The sequence below is a fragment of the Lutjanus erythropterus genome, chromosome 20 (genome assembly GCF_056507025.1).
Source record: "Lutjanus erythropterus isolate fLutEry1 chromosome 20, fLutEry1.hap2, whole genome shotgun sequence".
NCBI lineage: Eukaryota > Metazoa > Chordata > Actinopteri > Lutjaniformes > Lutjanidae > Lutjanus > Lutjanus erythropterus.
The window spans coordinates 31,519,780-31,539,477 of record NC_139336.1 but is presented as its reverse complement, the minus strand read 5'-3'; the positions used below and the strand labels follow the sequence as shown (position 1 = coordinate 31,539,477).

The following is a 19,698-nucleotide window of genomic DNA, read 5'->3' as shown; positions in this document are numbered from 1 at the left end:
CAAACTCTACTAATCCAGACTGTAGCTGTGAGGCCACTCCAGTAGTACATCAGTGGATACAATCTACATTTAAAATGTGGTCTTAAATTACTTAAACTGCATGCTGACATCTCGTATCAACACAGTTATTTAAATGCAAAATACAAACTCAGAAAAATGAATCAGAGTTTTGTGTTAATGTGATCAGATTTTTGATCAGAAAGGATTAGGCTCTCTGTTGTTTAGTAAAAGTTTACGCCTCAAATGTATTATTATCATTACACTCACACAGCAAAGTCACAGAACAAAGCAGCCGTTTAAGCAAAAAACAAATACCCAGCAATTTCTGAAAAGTCCAGAATCCTCAAAGATGCCCCTAAACATCTGGATGAAAAGATATTTTCTCTGCTGCACAAAAAACTAATTTTTATGGTTCTAACAAAGACGGTAACCAGGTGAAACACGTCTTTGCACGTTGTATGACGTGACCCAAAAGTGAAAGATGTTAGATTTGTAAATGAGTCATCATTTTTAAAAAAAAGATCTTAAGAGGAACTTAAGACTTCCCTGGTTAAATAAAATAGAATAAAGTGAATCCAGAATCCTGCTTCTGTACGGTGCATGCACAGTTGCACACGAGGCCTGGGTTAACTTCTCTGAGTCGGAGGTTGACATTTGTTCCTCAAAGTCTCATATGATATTTTGCTGTTTTACAAAGTGCCCGCCAGTCTCTGGTTGCCTGGCAACTGTTGTTTTTTTTTTTTTTTTCTTAACTTTTTTTAGTCTTCGGATATAACAAGATATAAAACGCATTCATCAGTGAGCTTTGAAGGTGCTGATGGGTGAATTTCATTAGAGTCAGACTGGCTATTTTCCCGTTTGCAGTCCTTATGCTAAGCTAATAGTCTGCTGCTGTAGCTTAATTTCAGTGCGCTGCATAGCAAAAAAAACCCCTATAAAATCCAAAGCATGGCAAGCTAGCTGATTAAGGTAATATTAAGGTAGCATTTTGCTTGTGAAAATATTAGCAGGCAAGCAACCTAAGGTTAGCCAGAAAGCTATAATTTAGCTAACCTGCATGAAGTACTTTGCAAATGTCAAGCTAGTCAAGCTAGTTTTTACAGGCCACATCAGTCCCAGGAATCTGAATGAATTAGCAGACGTTATCTATTTGAACAGCAAGCAAGCTAACATTAATTAGCAACCTAAGAAAAACACAATATCACAAAATATTTCTCGTTTTGCAATAATGTTAGCTTTGACTTTGAATTTTGTGTTGGACTGTCATTTATTGATATTAGTGGGACACAGCCTCCAACGCCAACAGAGGTAAAGTACAGTATAGGTAACATTAAGTAAAGACGATCCATGTTGAACAATGCTGCGTTGAAATAAAGCAACACTCAAAGTCATTACTGCTTTTGCTGTTAGCATTTATCAGTTGGCTTGCATTGTGCCACAAAAATATATTTTCAAATAATTAAATTAATATCATAAACTTGCAACGTCCGGTCGACTGATGTCTTGAACTGATACTAATACTAGTCAGCGAGGAAAATCTTAAAGTCAGGGGCAGCCACAGTTAGCAGTATCCATTTCTAAGCTAACATTAGCTAGTGTTGCACACTGTTAGCGCTGTAGGGACGCTGGGGAGAACGCATAAATGTCACATCCTTTGGATTTTCCCAGAAAAACATCCTCAGTCCACAAGCTGTTATAGACAAGTCAGGGATCATCTCATTTTTTGCACCTTTAAGGATTCTGGAAAAGCTTTCAGAACAGCAGTACGTGTTGTTAAATGTCCAGGATATATCCAGGGTATTTGTTTCTCTGGAAATCAGACGTTGTGCTCTGTGGCTCGTAATTTTAATACACAAGAGACACAAACTGGTGGTATTTCTTTGAATGAGACCTGATTTGCACTGAGTGAGCGCTGCGAGCGTAGGATAAACTCTGTGACTCACATGTCTGTGCTTTATAAACGTCTCTTTAATTACATCCAGCCAACACATCTCAGGGGGTTGAGGTTAAAAATATCCCACCTGCAGCCAGACTATAGTGTTCTATAGGGGATTGTGTGGCTGCGGCTTCGTCTTTAAGGACATTTCAAACACAATATCCTGCAGAAGATTAGGGAGTTGGAGGATGAACCTGAAGACGTTTAAGCAGATCACAAAAGGCAAACTTTAAACGGAGATTGAATCTACTGTCATACCAGCAAACAGGAGGCGAGGCTGAGCATGAGAATGAGCTCTGTGATTTGTGCAGCAGAACATCGCTCTCCTCGCTCCGGTTTTATCTGCGAGCTGCAGGGATGTGCATCCTCAGAATGAAATGACTTGTTGATGGGTACTCCGCCCAGCACACACACACACACACACACACACACACACACACACACACACACTTTATCTGAGCATCAGCAGAACACATGCTAACAGAATCAGCCTGCTGCTCTCCAAACACCACAGACCCGCCGTACACGCAGCTGCAGGACGGGAACATCTGCCACGATTCCGGCTGTTAATTTGTGATGGTGTCAAACACATCTCTCCTCGCCAGACGCCTCCTGTTACTCATCCCGCGCGGATCAAACGGGAGCTGGGCCGCAGGTCGCAGCGCGTCAGCTGCTGTGATGTTACTGACGGTATTTCTGTCAGGACGTCACGCTGGCTGCTGCAGCGTGTGTTTGGTTAAATTCCCAGTGGACTGCTACGTTTATTTTTCACTTCAGCTCAGTTTTAATTTCATTATTACACCAGGGGGTGAGGTTACACGGTTCACAGATTAAGTACATTTTCCTCAAGTACTGCACTTCACTGCAAATTTGAGGTACTTGTACTAATATCTTGTGTACAAATGCACAAGAAGTGTCACTAAGCCAGTGAACATATATACATAATGTGAATTACACAGTAATAACTAAAGTCAGCTAACGTTAGCCACCCTCAGTGTCATCACACTTAAAACTAGATAAAAAATGAAGTACTTCACATTAATTTCTCTCGTTTCTTTTTTTGATAGAACCTGCCAGGGACACTGGAGTCTATATAATCACACTGTGTGCAATATTTATATTTTTGTATTAAAACACAAATAGTGAATGGACACGATTACTCACTCCTGTCTTTAATCATTAACAATTTACAACAGTTGACCCTAAGCCCCGCCCTCCTTAGTTACTGTTGCTACGCCTGCCAAGCTTTCCATTCTGGCACTGCATTTATGCAATTTACACTGATAACTCTATCTGACAGATTTTAAAACAAGAACCCTGTGAAAGTGTTTATGCAAAGTTAGCTAACAGCTGGGTACATGATATAACATTAATGCTTAAAGACTGAGGCTAAAGCTAGCTTACATTGGTCAGACGGTGAAATACGGCAGGTATATCTACATAATATGTCAGAAATCACAGCCCTTTATTTTGGCACTGCATTTTCTCAGCCTGCGTGTGAGAGCGCCTGCCGGTGCTGCACTGTATCACGCTGCAGATCAGCTGTAACAGCGGTTTATTCAAGAAACGACGAATGCAAGAAAATAAAAAAGATCACGACAGCGACAACGAGCCTTCACTGTAGAGACACAAGGACACCTTTAAGAACAGGAGGATACAGAAGACAAACGTCTGCAGAGAGACAGCGAACAGACAAAGGAAACTACCGAGGTCGAGCTGGACGCCAAGACAGAAAACAAGCTACCTGCTGCTGCACAACCTGAGGATGGCGAACCAACAGAGAAACGTGTTGCCTGTGGGCCTCGTTTTTTTAATTGTTGTTGGTTTTGTTTGTTTGTTTTTTGCTTCTCTTTTGTCTCAGTTTTTGTTTTTTCTTATTGTATTAATTGATTTTAGTGCTAGGACGATTTGTCGACGAAATCGACGTCATCGATTACGAAAATACGTCGATTTGCATATTGTGTGTCGACGTGTCGTTATGAACTGCTGCACCCGGTCAGAGCATGGATTCACCCGCAGAACAAGCTGATATATGAGGAGCATCAACATGTGGGACGTGTTTCTGTTAGTAGAAGTCACTTGAGACAGATTTAGTCTCTTCATCACCCCCGTGTTAAAAGTGATGTCTGCACTTCATGTGTCATCTAACGGTGTTGTTCGGCCGTTTCTGTTCACTTTATCAGCCACGTATGAGACAGAAACTAAACTAACATTAAGACTGTCTGTGCTTCATTGCAGTCGGCAGAAAAATGACAATAAGTATTTTCTTTGCTCCACAATGATGCAAAAACACCATCTTACCTGCTTTTGACTCCAGTGATGAAATAACTTCACAACCAGTGTAAGTTTTACATCAAAAGACTGATTTTTCATTTCAGTGAAGGGTTGACAGTAATTACTTATTAAATTAATACACATCACAGATCCTTTTGATTTGAGGTCAAGTATTTTTCTGATCAAGCATCTGACATGGAGTCCATTAAATACAGTGATAATTAGACTTTAAACTTTAAAATATGTCACTATTGTTCTACTGTTCTATTATTCTAATGTGCTTTAGAAGTTTATTTTTCAGGATCTTGGTGAAATAAAATACTGAAATATTAATGAGACAAGTTTTTGACATGTATTTTAGGTAAGTTAATACTTATATAATTGAATAATAAAAAATAATCAAAGATTAATCGTTGTGCAGCTCTAATCGATTTAACTCTTCCTTTTCTACTTTCACACTTTTTATAGAAACCAGTGTAACCCATTAATTTTAGACATTATTGGATGGATGTAGATGAGAGAGTGTGGCAAGATGTGTGTGACTCGCTCCTGTGTTGTTATGCCTTCACACTGCTTCTGCATCTCCAAGTTAACCAGTGATCCTTTGGACTTGCTTACAGTTTATAAAATAGTTCAAACCAGCTCCAGCAGCTGCAACAGCAAAACATCGATGCATCTAATAATGTCAGAATTATGGCGACATTTTACTGCAGAACTTTTACTTTTTGGCTGCAGGACTTTGATTTATAATGGAGTATTTGTACATTGTTATATTGGTACTTTTATCTCAGTAAAGGATCTGAATACTTCCTCCACCTCTGCTCTGCTGACAGAAAATGAGACAGATACGAGATGTTGTCACTGACCTGCGGTCCATCTCCAGGGATGATTTCCAACCTTCTTCCTGTGAATCAGAGACAGACGAGATGAGACTCAGTGAGCAGCACAGAAACATGAGTTCAGCGCCGAAGAACTGACACACGGCTCTGTGAGGGAGTCAAATATGTTTCACTCGTGCTGCAGAAATACCAGACATGGAGCAGAAGTCATGTTTTCGAAACACGTTCCTTCCTCAACCCAATTTAGGAAACAAAAAATGCAATATGACAGAATAAAATGGAGTCAATATTAGGAAGTCTACCCTGTATTTAAGACTGATTTGTGTGTATGAAATTAGCTGGAGGTGTCATTTCCTTGATGGATGCCAAACATCATCATCTGACACTGTCAAAACATCACAACATGAAAAAAAAAAAAAGAGGCGTGGGCAGCAGATGAGAGTGAACGCGGCCCTGACGCGATGGCTGGGTGATGAGAGAGGACAGGCTATTTTTAGCTCAGGGCGGTGATGGTGGTGGTGGAGGTGGAGGGGGAGGTGGGAGGGGAGGCGGGGTGACAGCAGAGAGCAGCGTGATGGTGGTGGGGCTGCTAGCAAGGGGTTAGTTGTGATGCCTCTAAGTGCTCAGCTTTCCCCTGCGTTCTGGTAAATGGCGTCGCTGCATCACCGTCTGAGGAGGGAGGGGACGCGGCTAATCACCGCTCACACCGACCGCTCATCTGGGCCTTTGGTACTTTGTGCGTCTGTAATAGTTTTCACTGCATTCAAAAACAAACATCTGAGGAACGAGGAAAACAGAATTCCACTCCTGGACACTTTTGCAAATCAATTTCTGATTTACACCTGAAACCCGGATCTTTTTTGCTCTTCAGCAGAAGAGGCTGTTAACACAGAATTCACACCAAACACCAACCGTGTTTCCTTTAAAGTATTTTTATGCATATTTGCATATAATGCATTGGAAAAGGTTGACAAAATTGCAAAAAAAATTACTTAATCAAATCAAATTCACAGTTTTTAACGAAGCAAAACAAGCTTTAAACACAACAGTATCACTTATACTGTATAACCTTTATTTAATCTGGTAGAGTCTCTTTCTAACAGTTAAAATCAGCTAAATGTCTAAAATCAGGAAGACATTCAAGTTTTAAAATCTTCTGTAATTCATTACATTTGTAGTGGAAGGCAGTTTTCCAAAGTTCAGAACTTAAGTCAAGTTGAACACTGCTGAGATCTGCTCTGCTGAGCTGCAGTGGTTTTAAATGTGAGGAAAAGAGGAGATATACGGAGGGAGTTTCTGCAGGAGTGATGATGTTTATCTCCTGTAATGAAACTCAAAGCTCAATGATAAACTGCATCGAGTTGTTTTAAAGGCAGAGCGAGCAGCAGGAGAATAAAGAATAAAAAGATATCTCTGCGGACGTGATGGCTGACTGTACAATCATTTTCCTGTCCTCCAGAGAAAAACAGACTTTTTTATCTTTTCTGCTGTTTAAAAGTGAGACCGCTGAGGAGCCAAATTCACAGGTATTGGTAAGATGGGACACTTTCAATTTCAGTGCATTAAGAGTATGGATAGCAGGCAGATGTAATCTTGAAATAGCTCTCAAGAGCAGCCAAATGCATACTTCTGTGTTAACTACATAAAAAAGTTAAGTTGATGCAGGCAAAAAGATGTCTAACATTCATTTTGAACCAACACTTTGGCCAACAACCAATGCAAGTCCGATTTTCACTCTCTTTTAGCTCTGTTTTTGGTCTCCATCACCTCCTGAGGGAAATATCTAAATACTCCACTATGTCCACCAGCTGCTTGCTGACTGTTCGCTGTTTGGTGCTGAAAACTGCCTGCTGGAAACGTCGCTGTTGAGAACGGTGAGAGTGAACCAAACCATTAAATAAACATGCAGTAAAAACCAAAATCAATGAGCTGAAAGTTGCTGTAAAACTCATTAGAGCTGAAGGGGACGGCGGGGGATGATTTAGCCATTTCCTCCTCTGCCTCTTTCCTGTCATTACAGTCTTTAAACGCCTCTGTCTATGTTGAGATTCAGATTGGGCAACAAAAACTGCTGTCATGCAGACTCACAGCAGAAACAGAGCACTCGTGACAAGCACAAGAAAGGAAGCAACAGAAGTGTCAATGTGACATAAACCTTCTTTGACCATTGACCATGTTACTCTACAATTCAGTGGTTTACACTGCAGACTGGAGTCTCTGTTAACAGCTAGACGTGCATCACGCTCATCTCCGTTTTGAAACATCCGTCTCTCTATGGAAGCTCAATACTGCCTATGTGATGGGAAAAAATCTCATAATAATGACTTATTATCTCATAATAATGGCTTACTACGGCATAATAATTGGAAACATTCTTGAGAAATCATTGTTTTGCTGCCAAACCAAAGGCAACAAAATGAACTTGAAATTCCAGGCCTGACGTCAACAAACTACAACAAATTTGCAGGTGTAACACCTGCTGAGTGGGTCACACAATTTGTCTGTTGCAAGTTTCTTTTACTAAACATAAAGTCATGCCCCTAAAAATGCAACAATTTACTAAGGACTTTTTACGATTTGGAAGGAGAGTTGTACAGTTTGATGAGAGTGACATCGATCTTCTGATCTATCACTCATCTATCAAGAAAGCAAACAAGCGTATTTCCCTCAATGTCAAACTTCTCCTTCAGAGGAAGAGAGGAAGGCTGTCGACATCAGAGAAGCCGCCTCATCAACGGCCTCTTTCAACAACTCACACTCCTCCACCGACACGTCACTTCTCCTCCTCTTACAGCCTCAACTTCATGTCAACATGAATGGGAGGAACTGCAGAGAAGAAATGAGGGAGGTGGAAGATGAGATGCAGCGATGACGGTTCGTGGTTTTAAATTTGACACCTGAGCGCCGACACATGCACATACCATCACGCAGGAATGAGAGGATGAAGAGGAGGAAGAGGGGGGGGGGGGGTTCTGTTAATGAGATATAGACAAGGAAACAGTAAGACAGCAGAGGAAGACACTGTCGTTAATAGAGCTGAGAGATTTGAAGGCCCAGAGATAAAACAGGGGAAGATCCAGTCCTCGGGGCCAATACCATTAGCGTTTGGCCCGTCTCCAGTGGCTCCGAGCGAGGCCAGCTGACATACAGCGGTGCAGCGTGGGTGACACGGAGCGCGCTCTGCGGCGACACCGGGTCCTTTCACCCACTTTCATTTGTCACGGAGATTAAGCCTCCATTAAGGCTGCAGATCCATCTCTTGATTACTCACATTCATAATGTGTGACTGTAAACGAGTGAGGGGAGATCCATCACCCACACACACACACACACACACACACACACACACTCACACACTCACAAAATCATTACACACACATTACTAAACTGTTTTTAGGCAACAGCACGGCTCCAAGTCTGACTGTCAGTCCACCACTTTGGTCCAGACTGAACTGTTGGATGATTTCCATGAAATTGACCCTTCGCTGAGTCCCGCCCTCCTTAGTTACTGTTGCTACGCCTGACAAACTTTCCATGCTCTCGTTGTATTTATGCAGCTTACAGTGATAACGGTGGCAGATTTAACATTTACATTGGAGTAATTGTTGAAACATGAGGTCTGTGATTCCTCAGAGACATAAACAAAAGCAGCTTCTCGTTTTTAGCTAACGACCGTAATGACTCACAAGCAGATTGTCGTGTAGCAGTGTAGCTGGCTAATGTAAGCTAATGCTAACTCACTGAGTCAGTTGAGACGTCTCCAGCTGATGTTTTAATGTTTACATCTGACATGTTTAAAACAAGAACCCTGTGAAGTTAGCTAGCAGCTTATATAACATTAATGCTAACAGACTGAGGCTAAAGCTAGCTTACGTCTCAGCAAACATTGGCTGGATGGTGAAATACGGCAGGTATGTCTACATGATAGATGACAGAAATACACTCATTAATGTGGGAAAAGGAAGCACAGGGACTCAATTAGTGCAGCGGACCTTCAGACGGGTCACCCAGCCAGATGGTGGAAAAGAGCTGGGATAAGAGCTAAGCTAACCCGGCTTAGACCTGAGACAGCGAGCCAGAGAGAGGTGCATCATCATCGGCCCACTTTGATTCTCCATCAGCCCACATCCTCCTCTTCAAACCCCCACAGAACAAATGCAGATGCAACAAGTTTGTCTGTCTGTCTGTAGCGAGTAAGCTAGTGTCAATTAGCCAGACATGCTAATGTCTGCAGTTTGCAGAGTCTAATCTATTCGCCATATTTGTGCTCTTGCGTTTCATGTTTTTGCGAGACTACAAAAAAGACGCCACCGTCCTGATTCAGGAAAGCTTGACAGGCCTAGTTGCTAAACTATGAATGGACAGTTGCTGTTTAGAGGCGGGGCTTAGCGAAGAGTCAATTTAGTCATCTGGATGATAACAAGGGATGTGAGCAATTAGTCAACCACGCGATTAAACATCGTCACACTTGATAGTCAGCACCAGAAATACTGGTTGGTTAAACTATTTAGCAATTTTTTTCACCTGTTGCCTCTAAGGTGTTATGCAGCCGCCCAACACTCGTCTGGACTATGGCCCCATCAGACAGCAGCCCCTCCCACCCAGCGCGAGTGCCCTAATGGCAACTCAACCCCAGACACTGCTGCAAACCAGCGTGGCGTGGTTTGCCAGTGTTTTGATCTAGAAAATGAAAATAAGGTTGAGTGCAGGCTGTGCCAGAATAAACTGGTGTATAACCACTCAACTGGAGCAACATGTGACCACATTCAGCACAGACACGGCAACGAACCTGCGAGCAGAGCAGCAGCTGCTAGCTCTGCTAACGTTAGCCACACTGTGTGGCAGCTAATATTAGCTCTGGTTAAACTATGTCTTTAACCTGCAGACGCTGTGATCCTTTCCGGTCCGAAAAGGTGAAACATTTAGTGAGTTGTCGTGTTTTGTGGGTTAATGTGAAATGTTTTTATTGCACGGCGCAAAGAGTCACACATTTCAGCAGCATTTGAAATATGATTTGGTGATTGTTGACTGTAATTTACGGCTTTATGACTCTTAATACACACAGTATTTATTTGGACAGTGTTTAACATTATCAATTAATAAGTTGTGCACTAGTCGAGTAGTTTAAATTAAAATTTGCTTTCAGTTGACAGGGAAAATAGTTCACTCATGTTGTTGTTTTTTCTGATAAAGACTGGCCAGAGCTGTGGAGAGCCAAACAGAAAGAAGATTTTTAGGTTTTTTTAAGTTTAGGAAGTTTTGGCAGCTTCTAAAACTGGACACAGAGAAATACAGTGAGGAAATAAACTTTGTCAAACTCTCAAACTGTGAAGATAGCACTTAGGATTAAATGGTGTTCATCTTTTACCGGACGGGCCTCTTTAAAATGAAATCAAAGGCATAAATTCAGAGTAAAACATCAGCATGTTGATTTTAGCATTTAGCTCCAAGCTCCACTGTTGCAGGTGCAGCCTCACAGAGCAGCTAACCTGGTGATCAATCAGTCTAATCTGTGAGGAAACGGACGCAGACACAGAGTTTACTTTTAACTAACGGAGTGACGCTCTCAGTATCAGGTGAGCAGGGTGCTGCTCCTCGTCCGTACCACTGAATATGCATGTCTGTCTGAATATTTGATGAGGACACGACGCCTCGCTGCATCTGCACAAAGGCCGGGCACCGTTAATTAGAGTAAGTGCTCAAACTGAGCACCGCAAACGTGACAACTTCAGATTTCTCAGAACTTGGTCTCACGTGACTCCCGGAGCAACTGGGGACGTCACGTAGGTATGGATCTATATTTAAAATGTTTCTGCACGGGCGCCGTCTGAGTCTCCTCTGTAAACCCAAACAATGTGAGTCTAAAAACGGCTCGTTCTGTGTGCAGCAGTGGTGCACCAAGAATTCAAAGCCTCTACTTAAAGAAAAACAGCAGAGTATGGAAATATAAAAGTAGAAAAATACAGGCCGACATTCGAAGTATCTTAACTAAAATTCTTTGATGAGTGCTGTCTTGTGTATATTGTGATAAAATTGAATCCTAAAAGCCTTATTTTCACTTTTGATTTATTTGTTTAATTTGTTTTGATCATTTATTAGGCACACCTTCTGAAAACTAGTCTAATACAGCAGTCCTGCAGTAAGTTCTCTTTTCATGAAGGTTGTAATATTTAGTTTGTTTCAGAGAGGCGCTGATACGACTATATGAGAAATCTGGAGGATCTAATTTTTTAGTGTGTAGAACAGAAGACAGATAAGAACTTTTATATTAAGCCAGAGATATTCATGCTTTTAATTATACGTTTGCATGAGCACAATGGCTACCTTGCATTCAGTTTAAGAGTTTGAGTTGGCCTCAAAAGTCAAAAATCTATTGCAGTATGTTACCTTGTCATCTCAACTTTTTTTTTTTACAGTGTGAATTCTTACATTTGCCAACTGTAAAAAACATGCAGCCTATGTGCCAAATGTTTTTTAAAAGTTTTAATATTTCGTAAACTAAAATGTGCGTCATGGCCTGCGTCTGTGGCTCTGTGCCTTTTCCTCTACATTCTGTCATCCAGGAGTGTCCATAAGCTCGCTGGAAGCCAAATGAAAAGAAAATCTTCAGGGAATTTGTGATAGTCATGATTCCAAACAGATTTTTCTTTTCTTTTTTTTTCTTTTTTTGTCCAAACATGGCTCTTTCGACTCTAAAAGTTGCAGACGTATCTAATACATTCTGTTACTCAATGTCATTTATCTGGTTTCTCTTTTTCTCATGTCCTTTTTAAGCGTTTTGTTCAGGAAATTGCGACATCGGTTCCTGCAGTGTTGTATATCAGAGACAGTGTATGCGTGCATGTGAAGCAGAGTGAGGAGGTGAAGCGTCAGACTGGGAGCTCGTCGGTCTATTTGTGGCGCAGTGTTTCTCGCTGACAGGCGGCGGGAGGGAGGGGAGCGACAGCAGAGGCAGACGGGGCTGCAGAGACGCTCCGTTCATTCACATCCAGCGCGGCACTACGGAGCGTCTCCAGCAGCCTCCCACCACACAGTCCTGACTGTGGAGCCGCGATCAGTGGGCTGGAATCCCTCTGTTTACCCTGCTAAAAATAGATTCCACACACTGTGATGACGTGGCTTCTCGTGACAAGACCCCACCCTCCCCCCCGCTTCCTCCCATCCTCAGCTCCCCATCCTCCTCCTCCTCCTCCTCCTCCTCCTCTCCCCTGCCTCTCTCATCCAGACTGGAGCGAGTCATGCAGTTATTGGTATGCAACACTCAGCCCGGCTGCACGCCAGCTCCCCTCAAATCCTGTCTGACGTGTCTTCGGAGAAGCCGGGGAGAGAAATCCTGCGTGTCCACGTGAGGAAAAGATGAACTGAAAGCATGAATATGAAGGGGAAGGATGGATGGGTGCAAGACACACACACAGAGAGAGAGAGGGGAGGCGAGAGGGAGCGACTGAAGGAGGGGGCGGCAATCAATACCATGACTCATTCTTTCTGCGGTGGCCGCTTCCTAACAGCATTCATTAAAGCAAACCTAATCATTTTGGCCCGATAATCAGATCCTGTGAGGCTCCATCTTCTCTCACTCCCCCAACACACACATTCAAATCAGGCGCACTGGACCTGAAATGGGAGGAAACAGGACCAGAACATTATGGGATGGACCTGATGGTCGATGCTGATAGAGAAGCTGTATGATACGACTTTAATGAGCAGGTGCAATCACTGGATAATCAGCTGATTTTCAGCAGTGAGGCTCTGTGGACGGAGGAAGGAAATGTCTGCCTGTTGGTCTGCTCAGCCACCACGTTCAATTATTCAATTAACGCCCATCTATTTTGATAGTCGATTAATCATTCTGCAGAAGAAAAATGTCCAAATTCTCTGATTCCAGCTTCTGAAATGTGAATGTTTTCTTGTGTCTTTACTCCTCTCTGACAGTGAACTGAGTATCTTTGGGTTTTGGACAAAACAAAACATTTGAGGACCTCATCTTGGACTTCGATCAACATTTTTCACCCTTTTTTGACATTTTATGGACCAAACACCCAATTGATTTATAGCGAAAAGAACTGACAGATGGCTCATCTACTGATCACAGGGTTGGCGGTTAAATCTCCACTTTGTCCACATGTCCAGGTCCATTTTCATCCCCCACAAGCCAGTGCAGTCCTACCTGCTGTTTCCAAGCCTGGATGAACAGGAAGGGGTGCAACAGGAAGGACATTTGGTGCAAGAAGCACATGTCTGATCAAATGTGTGGATCAGGTTCTCATGACAGTTCGGACGGGGCTCGGTTTGCCAGCAAGACACAGATGATGGCGAACCCCGATGGGGAGAACCCAGAAGAAGAAAATGTATGGTTCCTAGAAAATTAATCTTAAAAACGTTTCTTCAAGCGCAACCACAAGGCTCACATTGGTGGTTTTGAGCGTTGCTAGCATTACTAAAAGTGTCCATCATGATATCACAGAGCTCAAGGTGATGGTTTCTAATTGTCAACCAACCACCCTGAGAAATGTTTTCATTCTAACATATTGCAGGTTTGGTTGGTGTGCGTTTTGCGGATGATCAACTAAGAATAATTGTGAACGACAACAGGTGCAAACACTGTGGAGACCAGTATTTAAATGAGGGTTTTGCGTGTTTTACAGGTGTCTGCCGTGGAGAGTTTGGATGAAAACCAGAATGACCTCGAGTGCAAAATGAAATTCAATCCCATGGAGAGAGAATCTGCACAGAAGTCAAGAACAACAGATGAAATTAAGAGAAGATTGCAGGATATCAAGAGAAGAACAAAAGAAAAAGAAAAATTATTCAACTACCTAAAAAAATAAATGAATAAGTAATGATAAAATATAATAAATCCATTGTGCAGGGGGTGCGAGCTGTGTCCTCTGTGGCCTGAGCGCTCAGGTGGGACACTCGGGATATTGCCCACAGATCATAAGAAATTACTTTAGATCAGATTGTCTCTTCCTCGCCACAATAACAGCAGCCATCTATGTGCAACGCGGGGCGGATTAACACCTTCCTTTCAAAGGTATTAAATACAGACGCAGTCACAGTCACTGAAAATTAGTTTCAGGCTTGGTAAATCACAAGCCTCCCAGTATTTTACAGCATAGGGGAAAAATGCCCCATATTGCATATTCATAAGGAAAATGTTCTGAATGGACAGTGCATGCGCTGTTAGTAGATCAGCTTGCACATTTGTTTGCAGGTGATATCAAGTTAATAAACGTTTTTAAACGATGCAAACCTTCAGGAAATCAGGCCCTTTGTCTTTAAAGCTAATTAGCAAATATTAGCATGCTAACCCACTAAACCAAGGCGGTGAACCCTGGTAAACATTACACCTGCCAAACATCAGCATCATCAGTACTGTCAAGGCGCAGATACACAGGACTGCTACGAGCTCCGGCTGGTGGGTGACGCAATGCGTCGAGCTGGGCGGGGCTTGGATTTGGCTCGTCACGGCGGCCGGGTCAAAAACTTTCTCATATTACAGCTAAATACTATGTTTGATCTGAGTCTGATGAGTCTGGTGCGTCGTGTTGGACAGACTAATTTCAATAAATTCAATAAATTAGGGCTGCACGATATGGTAGAAAAATCATGTTGCAATTTAGAGTTAGTGGGAATGATCGTTTTTTTCATCAAAATTTTCATTTTCACTGAAAAAAAAATATTAAATTCATGATGATGTGACATTTTTGTGGGTCTACACCAAACAAACAGCTGGAGAACAAGATCTGTACAGTACTTTACTGTAACGCTGTTTTGCCACGCAGTATTACTTTTTGGATATTGCACTTGGCCATACTGCGATTTCGCTAATATTGCAATTAACTGCGCAGCCCTAGTCGTGATTATGCAAATTCAGATACAGCAACTGGTCCGTTTAGTTGCAATGCCGTACCCATCATGCACTGCATGGCTCGATCTCCTGCTGTCCATACAGAATGAACAGCTCACCGTCATTGTGAGCGTGTTAGTGTCCTGCTGTTAGCATTTAACTCGAGGGCTGCAGACTCTCATTCTTGTTTTCACATAAACTCACTAAGAGGCCGTACTTGCTGCTGAAATAAATCACCAAATAAAATAAATGAACCTTTCTGCTCACACTTTATGGATGATTCTCCTGTGCATCAGTCAGTTTGGATTATCTACGGTGAGATTAATGTGATTTTTTTTGCTGCACTGCACAGGAGCCACGTGGTGACGCTGATTATTTAAAGCTGTGCGCTGACAGGCGGCCTGATGAACGCTCTCCAGGTTTAAGGTGTCCTTCCTAGAAAGTTTTGGCCCCGCTGCAGCATCCGTCTAAATAAGTTAAAGGCTGTGTGAGGATCACGCGTACAACAGCACCTCTTTAGTGTTTTCACCTTCAGGGGCTAAGAATAGCTCCTGCATTGTTAGCAGGATGTACAGAGCGTTTGTGGCAAGGACAGCTGGAGCTTTATACAGTATTTACAGTCAGTATTTCTGCTTCCAGCTGCTCAAGTGGGAATATCTGCTGCTTCTCTTTGTCTTTTATGACTGTACATTAAATATATTTTGACATTTACAGGACTAAACAATGAATTTAGGAAATCTCATTAGTTGCAGTCCTGCTTGGTTTTGTAAATGAAAGACGTGTCCAGTGTTTTAGGTCTAAACACATTTAAACATCTGGGTTAAACCTGGCTAAATATTTTTAATTCCAGGATTAATGATCTCAGCGTGAAGTAGGTTCTACTGCTACACTACACTTTAACGGATCTGGATTACAACTGGGCAGAGGAGAGCAGAAACCCTCACTGGGATGACAGCAGCAGCATCTGTCCACCACTTTGTTCCAGACCAAAACATCTCAGCAACTATTACATGGACGCAAACATTCAGATTATTAATTCTGATAACTTTTTTTTTTTAATCCCAGAGCCACGGTGAGGTTGATACCTGTGGCTTTTTCAACATCCACGCCCCCCTCAGGATGAATTATCACAGGGGTCTGCAACCTGTTGCTCCCTGTGGCTGTGACAAAAAATAATATAGAAATAAATAACAGGATTTTTTTTATATTTAAATTTTCATTTATCACTGCTGTAAGTCTGAACTGATTCTAACATTCTGAAATTTAAAAACTGTGTAAATCAAAAACGTCTGGATGGGCACGTTTCTTGGACTTACAATGCATTTTTTGTATACTCACTACTACTACTAAAAATCAGAAAAAACTCCAAGATACTCTCTTTTAAAACAATTAAAATACCTTTATTGTCACAGCGTGGTCATTTAAACTTCAAGACTTTGTCTGACATGACCATGCTGTGACAATAAAGGCATTTTAATTGTTGTAAAACTGTGTATCCTATACACCAAATTTAAAAAAAATGTGTGTCATAGCCAGCATCTCTGGCTTGATGTTTTTTCCTCTAAATTTTGCTGGTGACTCGTCTTGAGACACCACAGACTAACTATGGAGGCCAAAAGAAAGAGGCGTCTCCAATGAAAATATGAGAACAAGACAGGCAGATTTTTCTTTCTTCTTTGGCTCTTTTGAGAGTAAATGTCACAGACTCCTGAACTATACTAACTATGGCACCATCATCAGGATAAAACTGTACATTTTTCAGATGTGCCAAATGTTTCAAAAGTCCATTCAATGGCAAAATGATTATTGAATATTCTTTTTTTTTCCCGGCGTTGCTCGTGTTGCCAGTGCTTTGTCGATCTGTGTCAAACTTGCGCCACAGCAATGTTGCTGCTCACAGCTGTCCCAGTGCGAGGTGGACGCAGACTGTCAAAACACTGAGGCCATCAACGCCAGGGGGTCCAGCGGGGCGGAGAAGAGGAAGAGGCACATATTGTCGATAAAGAAGACGGGTGAGAGGTGCTTTTACTTTAGAGCAGCTCGCTGACCACAGACCACAGAAACCAGAGATGATTTCGTAGCTGCATGTACGGCAGCTCTTGCAGAAATTACTAAGCCGATATCACAGAAGCTCATGTGAAGAGTGACAGCTGTCAGGTTGATGTCTCTGACTGACAGCGTCCGTGACAGAAAACATAAGAGAAAGAAAATGTTTTCCACATGTCAAACGTTTCCTTTTTATCTTTAGTGTGTAGTGCAGCTTTACCTTTACAAAGTTTGCATCGTTGCATGCAGCATGCACACAACTGGGACATGCTACTTCATCATAACATGGCGCCATGAACTCTGAGCCTCTTGCTCAAACATCTGTCGCAGTCCGTAGCACAAAATTTGGAGTAAAAAGAAAAAATTTGTGATTTGGAACACAGCTAACGAGCTGTGCTCTCTCAGCGGCTCAGTCGATGTGATGAATCTTCAGCTGAGCAGAGGATTGTGGGTCAGAACAGCCAGAAAAGCACGCCGGCGCTGTTGCGCACAGTTTACAGGAAACAGGTCGTTCAACAAGGAAACCAGATTGAACGTAGCCCAGGTTTTTCCAGGTCCTGCATCCCAAACTGCTTTTTCTTTTAACTTTTAGTGTGGACTGCAGCTGTGTTTACCGAGTATGTACTGTTGCATGCAGTCTGCATACAACTGGGACAACATTGCACCTTGACCTTTGACCCTCTTGCTCAAAAACCCATCACAAAGGATTATGGGTCAGAAAAGCCAGAAAAGCTTGCTGGTTTGCATTCTGCAAAGTGAGTCAGGGTGCAGTAGGATATCCTGGTATTTTTGGCACACTAAATCTTTTTTTCTGGTATAATAAATAGTATCTTAGTCTGGGTATTTGAATGCACCCACAGTCTGGGCTTTTCCAGGGTGCATTCACAAGTTCCTGTGGTCCTACCGTTGTTTCAAGCAGCGATGGGGACCTTGCAAATGTTAACACGCAGACAGCAGAATGGAAGGAGAATGCCAAAATGCCAAATCTGGCCGATGGCAGGATTATACCAACAATGAGTCAGGCTGATGGGAACTGGACAGGTTACACACAGAGTGCACAGAGGGCTGGAGGTGGGGGCCAAAACCAAGATTTATGCCCCTGGACTCAGTAACAGGTTAATCCACCCATGCATGCTGACATTTAACCATTTACTATTCATAAATACCGGAAATTTCACAGTTTAATGCACGTTTCTGTGCAGATATTCAATAGTTTGTGGATTCAGAGTCTGAAATGTATTAATGTAATACTGCACTGTATAATCTGATGGTATTCTGTGATAGTCAGTATCTGCACAGCTAAAACAAACACACACACCATAATATTCTCCTGAAACAGCTGTGCAATAGACCAGGATCAGATGTATAGACTCTATAGATCAGCTGGTGAAGCTCCAGTGATGGATGCCACCTGAACACTGCAGCCCTTCCAGGAATAATGGTGGAAATAATTAACATCTGCATCGTGTTTTTCTGATTAATGAGATGTGTGAGAGTCCGCTGCTGGAGACACCAGGTCAACAACATGTCCATCATCAGACTCACCTGCAGCTCTTCTGTCTGTCTGCAGTCCCTCCTGGTTTATTCAGCTGGACGTCCACGCTGCTGCAGAAGAGATCCTGAACGCACCATCTCCGTCTGCATGTTCCCACACAGGAGGAGATCAGTGAGGAGCAGCCTGCTGATGGTGGTGGAGCTGACGGTGTTTATATTCTTCAGTGGAGGCTGAAGGAGCTCGCTGTTGTCTCTCTGTCTCTCTCCCCCCAACCGACCGCAGCACGCAGCGTTCGCTCCCCGCTGTGAGCGTCACTCAGTCCCGCTGCAGTGGACGGAGGTCACCGCTGAACCTCCATCATCTGTCCGAAACACGGCCGTCCTGTCCGGTTCGTCCGGTGATTGAGCTCCGGTGTGTAGCCGGTGTGGCTGATGATACATTCAGGTTAACAGTTACATCAGAGGACAGTCAGGAGGACCTCCTCCTGTCCGACAACAAAGGAGAAAAGCGCCCCCTAGTGGCGCACCGCCGCCTGCAGCCGATTAAACATGTAACTCCCGCTGAAATATTTCTTTAAATAATAATAATAATAATAATAATAATAATAATAATAATAATAATACAGTGTAGAAATATTATGTTACAGCATTAAAATGTTACTAAGTAAAAGTACAAAACTATGATAATATGATTAAAAAATATTTCTAAAAAATATAGGAATAAAATTGGCCAACAAAAATGTAAAATTAATAAAAAAAAATAAAGTATAGTATTATATAAAAATGAAAATGTAACTCCATAGTGCCAGTTTAATTTACCGTGTTTGTCACTTGAGTAAAAAATAAAATGCAATTATTGTTATATTCAAATAACTGTGCAACCTCTTTGCTTTGCTGTTTTATATTTATGTCTTATTACACAATATTTAACTTTATTACTTAATATTATTAATATATTGTCATTGCATCTTTTGTATATGTATATATAGTTATAAGCTGCAAATAAGAAGAGTGACGGTTTTCTGATTTGATTAACTATTTTGTATATTTTACTTCTAAAGTACACATTTTATTGTTTCGAGATAATGGAGCCTCCCAGCCAAAGTTTTTCACATGATTGTGGCAATAAACATCTTAAGTCTTGAATCTCATACTGGTGTAAGAGGAAGAAAGACTTTTAAAAAGAGAAAAATAATTAAATTAAATGGACAAAGATAAAATAAATGTATATACTAAATGAAAGAGCCAAAATAAATCTA

At 42.0% G+C, this 19,698-nt stretch overlaps 1 protein-coding gene across 1 annotated transcript in view; it reads right to left on the bottom strand.

Moving 5' to 3' along the window:
* pitpnm2 (phosphatidylinositol transfer protein, membrane-associated 2) overlaps nucleotides 1-18,838 on the bottom strand; it is a 62,390-nt gene extending 43,552 nt beyond the window's left edge. The window contains exons 1-2 of the mRNA XM_084745668.1: nucleotides 18,491-18,838; nucleotides 5,077-5,114 (exon numbers count right to left, since the gene is read on the bottom strand). The gene's annotated coding sequence lies outside the window, so the exon portion shown is untranslated. The remainder of the gene's footprint in view (nucleotides 1-5,076; nucleotides 5,115-18,490) is intronic.
* Nucleotides 18,839-19,698: the final 860 nt, after the last annotated feature.